The sequence below is a fragment of the Leopardus geoffroyi genome, chromosome A3, assembly GCF_018350155.1.
Source record: "Leopardus geoffroyi isolate Oge1 chromosome A3, O.geoffroyi_Oge1_pat1.0, whole genome shotgun sequence".
Classification (NCBI taxonomy): domain Eukaryota; kingdom Metazoa; phylum Chordata; class Mammalia; order Carnivora; family Felidae; genus Leopardus; species Leopardus geoffroyi.
Genome location: NC_059336.1, coordinates 86797682 through 86816253, shown reverse-complemented (window position 1 = coordinate 86816253; position 18572 = coordinate 86797682). Strand labels below are relative to the sequence as shown.

Here is an 18572-nt window from a genome sequence, read left to right as displayed (position 1 = left end):
AACAGGATATGCACCTAATGCATTACTAGATATTTACTAACTACAAAGGGAAAAACAGTAACTTCAAAGTGGAGACACCTGGCAGACATCAGCCTAACCCAGTGGTCAAGTACACATCACCACTGGTAAGATATATTGGCATCATGTTCCTCCTGCTACCATGCACTGAGAATACAGCATCACTCCTTCAAAGATGCATAACCTGAACTTAATCTTGAGACAACATCAGACAAATGCAAATCGAGGGCATTTTACACAATAATGGTCAATATTCTTTTAAAGTGTTAAAGTCATTAAAGACAAAGACTAAAGAACTATCCCAGGTTAATGGAGACCAAGACAATGTGACAATGAAAAGCCATGTGTAATTCTGGATTGAATCTTGTTCTGAAAAAAGATATTAGAGAGACAACTGATGACACTTTAAAGAGGTCTATAGATGAGTAATGTTGATTTCTTGATTTTGATAAGCGGATTATAAAGTCATGCAAGATATGGAGATAAGAAGTTAGGTAAAGGGAATATAGGATTTTTTGGTACTATTTTTGCAAAAGTCTGAAATTATTTCACAATGAAAAGTTAAAATGAAAGAGAAATTAAAAACATATGTAAAGTACCCATTTAAGTGTTTTACAGAAAGTTGGCAAAAGACTTGAACAGGCACTTTACAAAAGAAGATATACAAATAGCCAATCTAGCATGAGAAAAGTGTTCAGCTTTAGTTTCAGAGAAAAGCCCTGATGAGATATCACTCTACATACCAGAATATCTAAAATGAAGAAGATTAGTTATAACAAATGTTGTCAAAATGGAACAACTACTATTCTCGTGCATTGCTGGTGGGAGTATAATTTGTACAACCATACTGGGAAACACTTTGGCAGCATCAGTTCAAGCTGAACAAATGTAGATCCCAGCCTTATGTAGGTAATATGCATCGAGAGGTGTTTAAAATTTTTTCATAGCAGCTTTATTTGTAACAGCCAATAACCAGAAACAATATACACGTCCATCAATATGAAAAGGATAATTAAGTGGTGGGATGGTGACACCATGGAATACTACACAGCAAGAGAAAGAACAAATTACAACATAACAATATGAATGTCTTTCTCAAATAAAACACTGAGTGATGGAAGCCAGGCATAACACAGCACCTAATATATGATTCTATTATGGGAAGTTCAAAGGCAGGTAAAATGCATCTATGCTTTTAGAAGTCAAAGTAATGGTTACCTCTGGAGTGATTAGAAGGAAGTCTATGGTTCTACTAGTCTGTTACTTGACCTGCGTGCTGATTACATGGGTGTGTTCATTTTATGCAAGTTCATGGAGCTATGCACTTTTCTGCATGTATGCTATGCTTCCATCAGAAGTCGACAATAAAGGAAGAATCTCTTAGTAGAAATCGCTGCATTTCTTGAGATATCATCTCACACCAGTCAGATTGGCTAAAATTAACAACTCAGGCAACAACAGATGTTGGCAAGGATGTGGAGAAAGTGGATCTCTTTTGTACTGCTGGTGGGAATGCAAACTGGTACAGCCACTGTGGAAAGCAGCACGGAGTTTCCTCAAAAAATTCAAAATAGACCTATCCTATGACCCAGCAATTGTGTTACTAAGGATTTGTCCAAAGGATACAGGAATGCTGTTTCGAAGGGGCACGTGTACCCCAATGTTTATAATAGCACTATCAACAATAGCCAAAGTATGGAAAGAACCCAAATGTCCATTGACTGATGAGTGGTTAGAGAAGATGTGGTATACGTATACGTATATGTATACGTATACGTATACGTATATGTATATATACATATATATGTATACACACAATGGAATATTATTCAGCTATCAAAAAGAATGAAATCTTGCCATTTGCAACTACGTGGATGGAACCAGAGTGTACAATGCTAAGCAAAGTCAGAGAAAGACAAATATATGATTTCACTCATACGTGGAATTTAAGAAACAAAACAGATGAACATAGGGGAAGGGAAGTAAAAATAAGATAAAACAGAGAGGGAGACAACCATAAGAGAGTCTTAAATACAGAGAACAAACAGGATTGCTGGAGGGGTGCTGGTTGGGGGGATGGGCTAAATGGACGAGAGGCATTAAGGAGGACAATTGCTGGGATGAGCACTGGGTGTTATATGTAAGTGATGAATCACTAAATTCTATTCCTGAAATCATTATTAGACTATGTGTTAACTAACTTAGATTTAAATAAAAAATAAAAGAGAAATCATTGCATTTCTGTAGCATAGTAATAAAGCCACAGTCTGGTGCAAGCTGACAAATAAATTTAACTCCTGGACTGAAGAATGCTTTGACTGGTTCTTCAGGAAAAAAGACCTTTAAAACAAATCAATAGTCTCACTGAATGGTTTTGATAAACTTCCCAGCCATAGCCTAACAACTGCAAAGTAAAAAAACTTCATAAGAAACAAACCATGAAGCAAGGACTAAGCATATTTTTGCGAATTTTGTGTATTTACCTATTTGGAAGAAAATTATGTTATAAAATGCTGTGTAAAATAAACTGATTCTTAAAATGTCATTTCTTGCTTAAAAATAAATGGTTGATTTTACCAGGAAAACACAAAAGCGCAAAAGCTGTGAGTAATTACGAGTTGTATTTAGCCTCTTACAGGGCACATTATCCTCAAGGCTACAGACTCCCTGCTCAACCAACTGTTTGTATTCCTCTGGGCCTTGAGCCTGCTTCAGGTCATGGGGATTGACTTGAAGGCAGACAAGAGATTTTACCATTTTGACAGAAAACTTCTGTGTCCTAATTGGGGTGGTGATTACACTGGTGTATACATTTATTAAATCTCACTTAACTGTATACTTAAAAATTACACCTTCGAGTGTAACATAAATTATGCCCCCATTAAAAAAGAAGAAGAGGGACGCCTGGCTGGCTCAGTCGGTTAAGTGTCCAACTCTTGATTTTGGCTCAGGTCATGATCTCACGGTTCGTGAATTCGAATCCTGCATCGGGCTCTGCCCTGACAGTGCAGAGCCTGCTTGAGATTCTCTCTCCCTCTATCTCTGCCTCTCCCTCGCACTCTCTCTCTTTCTCTCTCTCAAAGTAAATAAACAAACTTTCAAAAAAGCTTAAAAAGTAAAATAAAAAAGAAGAATGTTAAAAATAATTAATAGCTTTTGTTTTGCCTGGAGTCAGAATTTATTTAACTAATACCCCATTATGTTACTAATAAGGCCTTCGGTATTTCCCAGAAATATTAGTTCTCAGGGAGTTGAGTTCTCTATAATTTGGCCTGTGTCCCTCTAATTTATTTATTTATTTATTTTTAAAGTTTATTCATTTATTTTTGAGAGAGAGAGAGTACAAGCAGGGGAGTGGCAAAGAGACAAGGAGACAGAATCTCAAGCAGTCTCTGTACTGTCATGCAGAGCCTGATGCAGGGCTCGAACTCACCAACCTGAGACATCATGACCTGAGGTGAAACCAAGAGTCAGAGGCTTTACTGACTGAGCCACCCAGGTGCCCCTGTGTCTCCTGCATTTAAACATCTACAGTTTGAAACAGTCAGATGAACAAGAAGAGGCTCTATATGAGCTTGATGAGTGCTGTAAAACTGGTATTCAATTTAATAAAATTGAATGACAGAATGATCATGTATTTCCAAATCACATACTAAGAAACCTGAGATCAAACTAAAGTCCTTTCTATACAGGCAGCCCTGCCTCCCCGCTTCCTGCTTCCCCAGTTTAGTCTTCAGGAAAGTTATCTTCCAGTACCTGGGGGAGGTTGCCATCTAGTGGCGGGACAGGACCAAAAGCAGCGTGGGGAAGTGAGCTTATCTTTGCTTTTTTTTTTTTTTTTTTTAATTTTTTTTTTTAACGTTTTATTTATTTTTGAGACAGAGAGAGACAGAGCATGAACGGGGGAGGGGCAGAGAGAGAGGGAGACACAGAATCGGAAACAGGCTCCAGGCTCTGAGCCATCAGCCCAGAGCCTGACGCGGGGCTCGAACTCACAAACCGCGAGATCGTGAACTGAGCTGAAGTCGGCCGCTTAACCGACTGAGCCACCCAGGTGCCCCTATCTTTGCTTTTTTACAGAACTTACAAGGTCTCCTGGAAGAAGATAATTCTCCATCTACGGATTACCAGTGATGGGTTAGTCACCCACCAAAGCGCTTGAAAAGATCTGAAGAGATGCTTAGAAGCTGAAGAGAATCGAGGGAACTCTTTTGAAAGGACAGATGGGAGACTCTCAGGCACCGACCCTTCTCCCAACCAGGGCAGCAATAGTGATGACGACCAAGGGCAACAGGGCTGCAATTTTCCCATACTCCCTGACACATCTGTACCAAATTTAAAAAAAAGGATTCTTTCATCTGGATGGACAAAGCCCCAGACTGCATGGCTTGTTAAGTGGAAAATAGGCTACATTTCAGCCCTCCTCCCCACCTCTACCAGGAGTTCTTGTGCAGTGAGCAACCTGCACAACCATGCACTGCATCCCTGATGCAACAACAGTACCTTCTCCTGGCCCCTCAAATGCCCACAGCAATCACTAATACCTAAAAACTGGGGCAGAAGATAGACACATCCCACCATCATGTGCATCCTTAAGATACATACTTGGGCAGCCACCGTTATACTTGAATTTCAGTTTTCTTTTAAATAGTCGCTGTCAATCTTAGCTTTCTATTCAGGCCTATGTGTTAAAGGACTCACTTCAGGTGAAATAAAGAAAAGTTTGGGAGCCTCTAAGGAGAATAACATCACATAGCTTTGTCATGAAAGAGTATAGCATGGAGTGCCCAAATCCATAATTGATAGATCAAGGGCTTAGGGAATTTTATACTTTAAAACCCATGAACAGATAAAAGGCACACTGTAGAATATGACACTGGGACATTTATACATTTAGCAAACATTTATTAAATACCCTGGTTTGAGACACCAGGTTAGGAAGGGTATACAATGGTGACTCCAACAGGAGTCCTTCTGCCCAGCACACACACACACACACACACACACACACACACACACACACACACACCAGCCCAACTCTGTGCTATAGAACACCGCTTCTCTCCCCTCCTGAGTTCACACCTCCACAAGCATATCTTTTGTGGAGCCCTCTCCTACTTTCCCCTCCAATTAGGACTTCTTCACAGTGCATCTCTTTTAGCATTTATCATAATATAGTTACTTCTATTTTACTTGTTTATGTTTATTTATTTTATTAGCTTTACTCTACCTTTGAATGAGCTTTTGGTCTCTTGACGTTATTGTTTGTTTTCTATTTCATTCGTTTTTCTTTTACTTTTATTATTTCTTTTATTATACTCTCTTTAGATTTACTCTGTTGTTCTTCTGGTGTCTTTAGTTGAACTTTGACCCATTCATTCATTCATTCACTCACTCAGTCTGTCAGTCAGTCTTTCATTCCTTGTTACTGTAGTAAAATATATATAAAATAAAACTTGACATTTTAACCATTTTTTTTTAATTTTTTTTTTCAACGTTTATTTATTTTTGGGACAGAGAGAGACAGAGCATGAATGGGGGAGGGACAGAGAGAGAGGGAGACACAGAATCGGAAACAGGCTCCAGGCTCTGAGCCATTAGCCCAGAGCCTGACGCGGGGCTCGAACCCACGGACCGTGAGATCGTGACCTGGCTGAAGCCGGACGCTTAACCGACTGCGCCACCCAGGCGCCCCCATTTTAACCATTTTTAAGGTACAATTCAGTGACATTAATTAAATACACAATGTTGTGCCATCGTCACTACTATTGCCCCAAATTTTCACCACCCCAAATGGAAACTCTGTACCCATTAAGCAGTAAGTCCCCAGCCCCATCTTCACCCCAAGCCCCTGGTAACTTCTTACCTACTTCCTGTATCTACTGATTTGTCTACTCTAGATGCTTCACATGAGTAAAATCATACACTGCTTGTTCTCGTGTTTTACTTAGCATGTTTTCAAGGTTTATCCATGTATCAGAACTTCATTCCTTTTCACGGCAGAATAATATTCCTTTGTATGTACATGCCACATTTTGATTATTCATTCATCTGTTGATGAATACTACTTTGGTTGTTTCTACCTTTTAGTTATTGTGCATAATGCTGGTATGAACATTGGCATACAAGCATCTCTTTGTTGTTGTTGTTTTTTAATGTTTATTTTTGAGAGAGAGAGAGAGAGGGAGCATGAGTGAGGGAGGAGCAGGGAGAGAGGGAGACACAGAATCCGAAGCAGGCTCCAGGCTCTGAGCTGTCAGCACTGAGCCCGACGTGGGGCTCGAACTCATGAACCGTGAGGTCATGACCTGAGTCGAAGTTGGATGCTCAACCGACTGAGCCACCCAGGTGCCCCAAGCATCTCTGTTTTTAATACCCGGGCATACAACAAATCTTTGTTTTTAATACTTTTGGGTATATATGTATAATTACCTCTTTATATCATTGGTAGTTCTAGTAGACCACAGACCCCCAGGGATTGTCCCATTCATTTTTGTGTCCCCAGGTCTAGCAAGGCCACAGTAGAAAGGGGTATGAGTTTCATAAATAAATGAATAATGATAATTCTTTACATTTATGAATCATGTGTCAGTTTATAAAGTATCATTTTTTTTTTTACTCTGATCTTCACCCTATGAAGCATGTAGGAGAATCTGCTTGTGTTGTTTCCATTTTCCAGAGGAGGACAGTGAAGGGAAGAGGATCAGTGTCTAAGACGCTTATGATTCAAAGCCAGGTCTTTTGCCTCCTAGCTCAACTCTATTTTCATTCTGTCTTGTTATTTTGCCTATTATTTTGGACAAATCACTGGTGGAAAACCTCCATTTTTACTGAAAATTGATTGCCCATACCCTGAACGTGATAAAGGCTTGTCTGTAAAAGAGCAGGGGAGTCTGAGGTGTCCTGATTTGTCCTCATTCCCTAGTAAAATAGTTCCTGTACTTGGAATTTAAACAATCCAGACTGATCGTCTAACTCTGCAGATTTGATTGTGTCATTGCCTCCTGTAAAACCTTTCAACGGCTTCACACTGCTCCCAAGGTGAAAAACAACAACAACAACAACAACAACAACAACAACACCAACACAAACCTTAACCAGTTTACCCACTCTGTAGAGTCTAGCTCTTAAATTCTAAACTCCAATCCTGAGAGGGACCAGGCAATTCACTTAAATGAGTGGGCTGGCTGGGGGGTGAGGTGGCATAGCCCCTGACACCCAGCAGCAATGGTGGGAACGGACAGCGAGTGGTGGAGACTGGGATGGCTTGGCTCACTTGGGCTACTTCTAAGGCAGTCAGCCAGTATTTGGTGTGTTGCCCTGGGGGCAATCAGACCCAGTGTGGCCAGATCTTCAGACTTCTTAGAGAAACAGAAATTTGGATATTTTGTGTGAATTTTATATATTTTTAATAGACTTTACTTTTTAGAGGTATTTTAGGTTCACGGCAAAATTGAGAGGAAGGTATAGAGATTTCTCATTTACCTCCTGTCCTCACTCATGCACAGCCTCCCCTATTATCGACATCCTCTACCAGAGTGGTGTATTTGTTATAATTGATGAATCTACGTGGACATAGCATCCCCTAAAATCTTCTGTGCAACTAATTTAAATTTAAAAACCACTTGGGGGCACCTGGGTGCCTCTGTTGGTTAAGTATCCCTCTCTTGATTTCTGCTCAGATCATGATCTCATGGTTCATGAGATCAAGTCCCACATAGGGGTCTGTGCTAACAGCATGGAGCCTGCTTGGGATTCTCTCTCTCCCTCTCTCTCTCTGCCCCTCCCCTGCCCTCTCTCTCAAAATAAATAAATAAAAATTAAAAAAAAACAAACCAAAACAAAACAAAAACCTAGTTGGGCTTGGGGTGCCTGGCTGGCTCAGTTGGAAGAGTGTGTGACTCTTGATTTCAGGGTCGTGAGATCAAGCCCCACATTGGGCATGGAGCCTACTTTTAAAAAAAAAAAAAATTTTTTTGTTTTAATCATTAACAATCAGGTGAATTATTTCTTTCATTATGAATACAATTCAGATTTTAAGTTTATATAATGAATGAGTACTCTCATCAAACAAAGCTCTCTTCAAAATACTTCTAAGGCACTGAAAGATTTAGGTTTCATTTTAAACCTCATTTTTTTTCTCTGCCATTTCTGTTTCCTCTGAAGCAAAGATGTACCATAGAGAAGACATTCAGTATCCAAGGGATATAGAATAGCCAAAGGGGAGGTCTTCTAGCATTTTCCACTGAGTAAGCAGGTCCAAAGAGCTGTTCACTTTCCTCACTCCTCGGGTAGGACAGAACAAGGTCTTTGTATATTTTCAGATATTATTTACTTTAAAAATAGGTACAAACACTCTTAAAGTAGAATACTTGACAGATTCATCTTTCTGGGCTCATTTTTCTGTTGGAGAAGTTAAGTGCAGGAGAAATCTAACAGGTTAGCCAGCTCTTGTCTCCATCTGCCCCATCATGAGACAGTGTCTATCATAGTGGTGGGGATCTCGCAGTGGAAAGTGTCAGGCTGACGCTTTTGGGTGTCTCCATCTCTGCCTCTCAGTGTTTCACCAGGAAAACATGCCAATCCAGCCACCACCTTTCTGAAAGACCCAAGTGATTTGTGTCTGAACTCTGTCCTCTTCCTAAGGCTGATCTTGGACAAGAGTAAGTAACAGTTGCTTTCTTTTGTTGACATATTTTGTGGCAACCATAACGCCTTATGTTTTGAATACACAGAAAGTAGAAGAGGTCCAGTGGCTGCTTTTTTGAGGAGTGAGATTTGAAACGGCTAAGAAGTGATGGTCGTCAGAGCACTTAACTAAACTACACTGCAAAGTATTATTAACTGGTATGTTCACTTGATGCTTCCATTTTAAATGTCTAACATTGTTATATTGCAGAGTGAACGAAGGCTCTGATTTACTGATGGGTGTTCCAAATTTTAAAGATCACAGGTAAATTTTTTTAAGTTTATTTATTTGAGAGAGAGAAAAAGCACAAGTGGGAGAAGGGCAGAGAGAGAGAGAGAGAGAGAGAGGAAATCCCAAGGAGACTCTGCACTGTCAGCAGAGAGTCTGATGCAGGGCTGGAACGCATGAACCATGAGATCATGACCTGAACCTAGGTCAGACACTTAACTGACTAAGTCACCCAGGTGCTCCAGGCATGGAGCCTACTGTAAAAAATAACAATTAAAATAAAATAAAAATCAGCTGAGCCAAAATGAATGTGAATCCGAGAAAATGGAACAGGCTAGATGCTACCCACAGGGCACAAGGACCTCAGCTCTCTCCCCGCATGTTTCTCCTGTCTTGGCCTACGTCCCTCTATTCTCTGACCCTGCTGGACATCTTCCAATACTTCTAATGCAGTGGTTCTTGACATTGGCTGCATGTGAGAATTACTGGGGAGCTGGAAGGAAAAAAAGGTGATGCCTGGGTCGCACTTCTAGATATTTATCATTAAGGCTCCCCAGGTGATGCTCATGTAAGGCAGGATCGACAGTATGTAATTGCCAACCAGACTTCTGCCTCCAGCTTTGCCCTCCTCTGGTTAATTTTCTGCACTGCAGCAAGAGGAATCTTTTTAAAACATAAATCTGATCAAGTCACTTGCCTGCTCAAAACCCTACCCGGGTTGCTCCTTAACATCAGGATCAATTACTTTGCATGATTGGGAGGTCCTTTAAGCTCTGACCCCTGCTGAGCCTTCCAGCCTCATCTCTCCCTATCATCTCTGCTCCTCCCCACTACGAATGCACTTTATTTCAGCTGCCCTGAACTTCTGAAGATCCATGCTGTACTCCTTCACCCATGAGCCTTGGAATATGTACAATTGGAGGAGCCTGCATGAGAGTAGTTGGGGTGAGGGGGGCAGGTGAGAGGATCTGAAATGGTATAGGGAGGAGACCAACACTAGTGTCATCCTCAAAAAGATGGAAAGCTTCTTTTTTTTTTTTTTTTAAATAAATTTTGTTTATTTTTGAGAGAGAGAGACAGAGCATGAGCAGGGGAGGGGCAGAGAGAGAGGGAGACACAGAATCCGAAGCAGACTCCAGGCTCTGAGCCGTCAGCACAGAGCCCGATGTGGGGCTTGAACTCCCCAAACTGCGAGATCACGACCTGCGCTGAAGTCCGACACTTAACCGACTGAACCACCCAGGCGCCCCAAAGATGGCAAGTTTCTTAAAGGCGGAGATTATAATTAGTATTGCTATTTTCCCAATCCTCTAGGGCCGAGCCTTGAGTATATGTGGCAAATTCTGAATTGAAGTGAATACAATTGAATTATATTTTCGAAAAATATTCTCTAGGCTGCTGGGTTATTTTGGGAGGAGGCTCATTCTTTTTTTTTTTTTTTTTTATCGTCCAAGGTTTATTAAAGATATTACAGCACAGCAGAAAGATTCATCGGCTCCCTGTGGTGTTTTGAGATTCATTCCAGCTGCAGGCTGACTGACCTGCAGATAGACTCTCAGGGTCTGAGAGTTTCAACATTTCCTGAAGCGTCAGGATCTACTTCAATGATCTCCTGATCCAGTGCTGAGACCTCAGATCTGTAATTATCCCTCCTTTCTCTCTTCTCCTCCTGCAGCTTGATGAGATCCCTCTCACCGGGCCTCTCTGAATCTGCTTCATCAGATATGACATACCCTGGTGTCTTGTTGTGAAGCTTCTTGTTGGGAATAATGGCAAACTAGGGAGGAGGTTCATTTTTAACCAGAATGAGAGTCAGAATACAACAGTAGCAGTAACAAGCTGTTTATTCATTCAACTATACGAATATTTATTGGTCATTTACTGTGTGCCTGGCATGTTGGGTCTATAAACACAATTAGGGGGTTTACTGCCAATTGGTTAAGACTGGAAAATCCATCAATGATTAGAAAACTGTGCAAAGGGCAAAAACAGACACATAGACCAATGGAATAGAATAGAGAACCCAGAATTGGACCCACAAATGTATGGCCAACTAATCTTTGACAAAGCAGGAAAGCGTATCCATTGGAAAAAAGTCTCTGTAACAAATGGTGCTGGGAGAACTGAACAGCAATATGTAGAAGAATGAAACTGGACCACTTTCTTACACCATACACAAACATAAACTCAAAATGGATAAAGGACCTGAATGTGATACAGGAAACCATCAAAACCCTAGAGGAGAAAGCAGGAAAAAGCCTCTTTGACATCAGCCGCAGCAATTTCTTACTTGACACATCTCCAAAGCCAAGGGAATTTAAAGCAAAAATGAACTATTGGGACCTCATGAAGACAAAAAGCTTCTGCACTGCAAAGGAAAACAATCAACAAAACTAAAAGACAACCAACAGAATGGGAAAAGATATTTGCAAATGACATATCGGATAAAGGGTTAGTATCCAAAACCTATAAAGAACTCACCAAACTCCACACCCAAAAAATAAATAACCCAGTGAAGAAATGGGCAGAGAACATGAATAGACACTTTTCCAAAGAAGACATCTGGATGGCCAACAGACACATGAAACGATGCTCAACATCACTCCTCATCAGGGAAATACAAATCAAAACCACACTGAGATACCACCTCATGCCGGTCAGAGTGGCCAAAATGAATACATCAGGAGACTATAGATGCTGGCGAGGATGTGGAGAAGCAGGAACCCTCTTGCACTGTTGGTGGGAATGCAAACTGGTGCAGCCACTCTGGAAAACAGGGTGGAGGTTCCTTAAAAAATTAAATATAGAACTACCCTATGACCCAGCAATAGCACTGCTAGGAATTTACCCAAGGGATACAGGAGTGCTGATGCATAGGGGTATATGTACCTCAGTGTTTATAGCAGCACTCTCGACAATAGCCAAATTATGGAAAGAGCCTAAATGTCTACTAACTGATGAATGGATAAAGAAGATGTGGTTTATATATACAATTGAATATTACTTGGCAATGATAAAGAATGAAATCTGGCCACTTGCAGCAACGTGGATGGAACTGGAAGGTATTAAGCTAAGTGAAGTAAGTCAGTCAGAGAAAGACAGATACCATACGTTTTCACTCATAGGTGGATCTTGAGAAACTTAACAGAAGACTATGGGGAGAAGGGAAGGGAAGGAAAAAAAAAGTTACAGAGAGGGAAGGAGGCAAACCATAAGAGACTCTTGGATACTGAGAACAAACTGAGGGTTGATGGGGAGTGGGGGAGAGGGGAAAGTGGGTGATGGGCATTTAGGAGGGCATTTGTTGGGATGAGCACTGGGTGTTGTATGGAAACCAACCTGTCAATAAATTATATTTAAAAAGAAAAAAGAAAACTGTGCAAAGGGTTGGGAGAAAGGGAAGCTAGCTCAGATTTGGGATATCCGAGAAAATTTTACCAAAGAGATAATGCTTAATTGAGTCCTGAGGGACAAGCTGAAGTCTCAGGTCTGTGTGGTGTGTGTGTGTGTGTGTGTGTGTGTGTGTGTGTGTGTGTGAGACATTCCCCAAGAATGTCTTAAGAGACCATAGAGAAGAGAAGGAGGAAGGGTGAAATGACAAACAGTCAGAGGATGGAGGTGACATTTATATTGCAATTTATCTCCCAACAGTCACCTTGTTTGGGAACTCTAACCATCAGGGAGGACCTTTGCCCAACAGTTCAAACTTGCAGAGTCCTTGCTTCTGTTATGTAGATGGGAAGCAAGGTTCTCCTGGGGTCACACAGCAGGAGCCTGACATTTGGGGAATGTGACTGATGAGTTCTGTCCTCCCACAGAGGAGCCCCATGGTGAGAAAGGACTCCAGAAGCCAAATAGCTGGGGGACTTTCCAAACCAAACATCTGCAATGAAATGCAGGACCTGCTGAGCTATGCCTGAGCTAGCCAGCTAGACACACAGCCCTGTGGTTCCCATGAGAGCTTATCCCCAGCCAGATTGTCCACCCTTAAAACAGCTCTTTTAAATTCTAGCTTTCTTCCTAGATGACTCCTACTGAAATATCCTAGAGGAAAGGGATCACATAGATGGTGTAAGTTTCTCAGATTTCCTGTCACCTGGTAGGAAGCCAAGCTCCAAAGGTGTGTGCTGTAGGGTTGCAGGCAGATTCAGAGTTTACGAGTCACCTAAGATGACTGGTTGGATGAGGTACCAGTCCAGGGCATTATGACCTTGGCATTAGGAAGGACCCTGGCTTTGGAAGGAGGGGGTCACAGGGGAGAAGATATTCCAAAGAAGAGGAAAGCTTGGGTGGAGAAGGTCCTTAAAGGCACCTAACCTACTTTACAATTTTCTCTAGGACTGACCGATACCTGAGTCATTATTAAATCCATTGTCTTTGTCCCTCCTCTTTAGCGGAGAAGTCTTGGGCTCACTCACTAGTGAAGCAATAAGTCTTAGATACTAGCTGAGAAAAGACATGACAGATTTCAATTTGTGCTGGGATCTTCACAGTTTCCTTCTTATTTAGATCTCATATAGACTTGCGATATGGGTATTATTTCTGTTTTCAAAATTACCGCCATTTGTAGCCTTTTGGTGTTACTCTTACATGGTAGAGATCAGGTATTCTAAGTCCAAATGCCATGGACCTACTCTGATCTGGATGCTGCACCTTACTTTATTAAAACTTGGTGTAAAAAATAAAATAAAACAAAATAAAACCTAGTATAAAATATCATTAGGTGACAACAGAAATGAGTGCTTATATCCATCAAAAGATACGCACACTTTTATCTGTGAAGCCAAAAACTAGAAAAACCTAATGTCCATCAAAGTAAGTTGTGACCTAGTCATACAATAGAATACCACATAGCAATATAAAAGAGTGAACTATTCTTACAATGCAGCAACATGGATGAATCTCACAGACATAAAGTTGAATGAAAGAAGTCAGAAGCGAACATGTCTCGATCCTCAAATGAAGTTCAAAAACAGGCAAAAGTAACCTATGATAACAAAAGTCAGGATGTTATACTTGGTGGGTCTGGGTATTCAGTGGTTACACTTGGTGGGGATCTGCTGACTGAGAGGGACACAAAGGAGTTTCTGGAGTGTTGGAAATACTTTCTATAGAGAGGATGGTTACGCAGCTGTATACATGCATAAAAATTCACCTTGCTGTGCATGTCATATTTGCTCACTTTATTGTCTACAAGTTATATCTAAAAACAAAAACCAAAACAAACAAATCTGTGTGAGAAGCATCTGCCTCTCTCCTCTCTTAGAGGATTCAGAACAGGTAAGAGTCAGTAGGTATGGAAATAAAGCAAAAAATGTAGTGAGATGACCCCCTGAGAGAAGAGTAAACAGACACCATGGGTAGAAAATGTGTTAATGTTAATTTATGGGTAGAATGGATGATCTTGGCTGTTTTTGATAGCACAAATCAGGCCCACTAGGCATCAGCAATACACTAAACTTCATCCTGATTTTTCTTTCATCAATGAATCGCTTAGACTGTCTGAATGGTTAATTTTTTATTTTAAACTTTTTAAAAGAATTACATACATAAAGGGAATAAATCATACATTTGAGAAAAAAATTTATATATAGGCATATGGATTATCATCAAGTGAACACATCCAAATAGCCACCTACCATCCAAGCCAAGGAAAAGAATATTACCTTTATCCCAAAGCTTCTCTGTGTCCATTTCCTTGTGATTTTTTTTGTTGTTGTTCTTTTTGGTTAACAGTTCATTGATTTTAAGTAAATTTATACTGTTGCATAACCATCACCACCATCCACTTTTATATTATTGTTATTTTTTAAGTAGGCTTCATGCCCTGTGCAGAGCCCAAGGTGAGGCTTGAACTTGACTTTGAGATCAAGACGTGAGCTGAGATCTAGTGGGATGCCTAACCGACTGAGCCACCCAATCCGCTTTTAGAACACTTCTCTCATTCCAAAAAGTTCCCTCTCGGCATCAGCTCCAGGCAACCACTGATTTGCTTTCTATCTCTATGGTTCTGCTTTTTCTAGAAATTTCATACAAATGGAATCATTGTGTTCTTTCCTTAGCATGATATTTTTGAAGTTCATACATTTGTTGCATGCGTCAGTAATTTGTCTCTTTTTATTGCTAAGATATATATTATTGTATAGATATACCACGCAGTTTATTCATCAATTGATGGACATTTGGATCATTTCCAGTTTGAGGCTGCTATGAATAATGCTACTATGAATATTTGTGAGCCAGTATTTATTTGGACATGTGTTTTCATTTCTCTTAGATACATACATAAAAGGTTGTATTTGTATTGCTAGGTTGTATTAGGTTGCTAGGTTGTATTTGTATTTAACTTAGGAAAATACCAAACTTTTCCCAAGTAATTCTCACTTTACATTCCCACCAGGAATGTCTGAGAGTTCCAGTTGCTCCACAATCTCACCAGTGCTTATTTTCAGTCTTTTTGCTTACAGGCATTCTCGTGAGTCTGTAGTTCCCTGTCGTACTAACTTTCATTTCCTTTGGGATTAATGCTGTAGAAGATTTCTGCATATGATTATTAGCCATTTGAGTATCTTCTCTGATGTCTACTTAAGTCTTTTGCCTTATTTTTTATTGGATTGTTTGTCTTTCTGTTATTGTGTTGTAGTTCTTAATGTGTTCTGGATAGTAGTTCTTTATCAGATATATGCTGCATAAATATTTTCTCCCAATCTACTTTGTATTTGCATTTCTTTTTTTTTTTTTTTTTTTAACGTTTTATTTATTTTTGAGACACGGAGAGACAGAGCACGAACAGGGGAGGGTCAGAGAGAGGGAGACACAGAATCCGAAACAGGCTCCAGGCCCCAAGCTGTCAGCACAGAGCCTGACGCGGGGCTCGAACTCACGGACCGAGAGATAATGACCTGAGCCGAAGTTGGCTGCTTAACCTACTGAGCCACCCAGGCGCCCCTGTATTTGCATTTCTTAATGATGTCTTTTGAAGTGCAAAGTTTTAAACTATTTTTTTATTTAAAAAAATATTTTAATGTTTATTTTTGAGAGAGAGAGAGAGAGCGTGAGAGGGGGAGGAGCAGAGAGAGAGGGCAACACAGAATCTGAAGCAGGCTTCAGGCTCTGAGCTGTCAGCACAGAGCCTGATGCAAGTCTCCAACGCATGAACTATGACATCATGACCTGAGCCGAAATCAGACGTTTAACCAACTGAGCCACCAGGCGCCCCTAAACTATTTTTTATCAGTATATAATTCACATGCCATAAAATTCACCCATTTATTTATTTATTTATTTATTTATTTATTTATTTATTTAGAGAGACAGAGCATGAGCCGGGGAAGGGCAGAGAGAGAGGGAGACACAGAATCCAAAGCAGACTCCAGGCTGTGAGCTGTCAGCCCAGAGCCTAACACCGGGCTTGAACCCGTGAGCTGTGAGATCATGACCTGAGCCGAAATCAGACACCCAACCGACTGACTCACCCAGGAGCCCCAAATTTCACCCTTTTCAAGTGTATAGTTAGGGCACTTGGGTGGCTCAACTGGTTAAGTATCCAACTTTTGGTTTCGGCTCAGGTCATGATCTCACACGAGCCCCGAATCAGGCTCTGTGCGGACAGCACGGAGCCTGCTTGTCATTCTTTCTCTCTCTTTCTCTCTGCCCCCTCCGCTCATATGCACATGCACATGCAGTTTCTTTCTGTCTCTCAAAAATAAGTAAACATTAAAAAAAACAAAGTGTACAATTAAATGCTTTTTAGTATAGCCACAAGGTTGTAAAACCACTGCCACTATCCACTTCCAGAACATTTCCATCATCCACAAAAGAAACCGTTTACCCATTAGCAGTCACCCTCCATTCCTTCCCCTTCTCATCCCCTGAACTACTAAGTTATATTCTGTCTCCATGGATTTGTTTATTCTAAATATTTCTTATAAATGGAATATCAGGCAGCCTTTTGTTTCTGGCTTCTTTTGTGTAGCATATTGTTTTCAAGGCTCATCCAAATTGTAGCATTTATTAATACTTTATTCCTTTTTGTGGATGAATAATACTCCACTGTATGGATATGTCACATTTTATTTATCCATTCCTTAGATTATGGACATTTGCGTTGTTTCCACTTTTTGGCTATTGTGAATGCTACTGTGAACATTTGTGTGCAAGTTTTTGTATGGACAGGTGTTTTCAATTCTCCTGGGCATATATACCTTGGCGTGGAATTGCTAGGCCATGTTTTAACTCTATGTTTAACTTTTTGAGAAACTGCCATATTGTTTTCCACAGCAGCTGCAACATTTTACAGTCCTAACAGCAACATGCAAAGCTTCCAATTTCTCCGTATCCTAGCCAACATTTGTTATTGTCCGTTTTTTAAAATTCTAATCATGTGTGTGTGTGAAGTACTATCTCAAATGGTTTTGGTTTGCATTTTCCTAAAAAGTAATGATGTTGAGTTTAGTGGCCATTTATATATGTCCTTGGGAGAAATGTCTATTCAAATCCTTTGCCCATTTAAAAATTAAGTTATTTGTCTTTTTACCATTGAGTTGTAGATTCTGGATACTAGACTCTAATCAAATATATGACTGCAAATATTTTCTATGTTCTAAATGAGGTAGTGGTTATGTTGGTATACACAAGTACTAAAACACACTGAACACTTAAAAATATTTAAACTATACATTAAAAACTGTACATTTAAAAACTAAGGGTAGGGACACCTGGGTGGCTCAGTCAGTTAAGCGTCCAACTCTTAATTTTGGCTAAGGTCATGATCTCATGGTTCCTGAGTTCAAGCCCCTGCATCGGGCTCTGTGCTGACAGCATGGAGCCTGCCTGGGATTCTCTCCTTCTGTCTCTCTGCCCCTCCCATGCTTGCGCATGCATGCTCTCTCTCTCTCTCAAAATAAATAAATAAAAAACTTAAAAAAAATAATAAGTGTAATGTGGGGTGCCTGCGTGGCTCAGTTGGTTGAGCATTTGACTCTTGATTTCAGCTCAGGTCATGATCCCAGGGTCGTGGGATTGAGCCCCATGTTGGGCTTTTGTGCCAAGCATAGAGCCTGCTGAAAATTCTCCTCTCTCTCTCTTCTTTTGCTCCTCTCCCCCACTCCTCCTGCGCTCTCTCTCTCTCTCTCAAAAAAAAAAAAAAATACACACACACACACACACACACACACACACACACACATATACACGTATATATAAAATAAATTTAAAAATAAAAAAATAAGTGTAATGTAAATTATGCCATCATACTGAAGGCCCTAAAAAAAGAAGTAAGTCATAATGTATAGTTAGAATTTTACATAGCACTTTAATTTAAAGGGTATTCTGGGGAGAAAAGCTGATTGGCTTGAGTAGCAGGCCTGGGGTAGGTGGAATAAAGCAACATGACTTCAGGGTCCTTGAAGAAAAACTAAGGTTTTAGTCAGATGCATGGAGTGAAAGAGAAAACAACTGTAATAGAAAGATGCAGCAGCTGGCAATTTCAGGAAGCTGGAAGGCCCAGACATCAGGTATTACTGGCCCAACTCAAAGGAAGATTCCTTGACTCATCAAATAATTTTGGCCAGTGCTCTGTAAACTCAGACCTTTGTTGCCCCTATTTATGACACAGGGATAATGATCAAAAGCCACC

General features: G+C 40.4%; 1 protein-coding gene across 1 annotated transcript in view; it reads right to left on the bottom strand.

Annotated features, from left to right (window-relative positions):
• The window catches only part of ANXA4 (annexin A4), a 163990-nt gene that overhangs the window by 75953 nt on the left and 69465 nt on the right, over positions 1–18572 (bottom strand). The window lies entirely within an intron of this gene.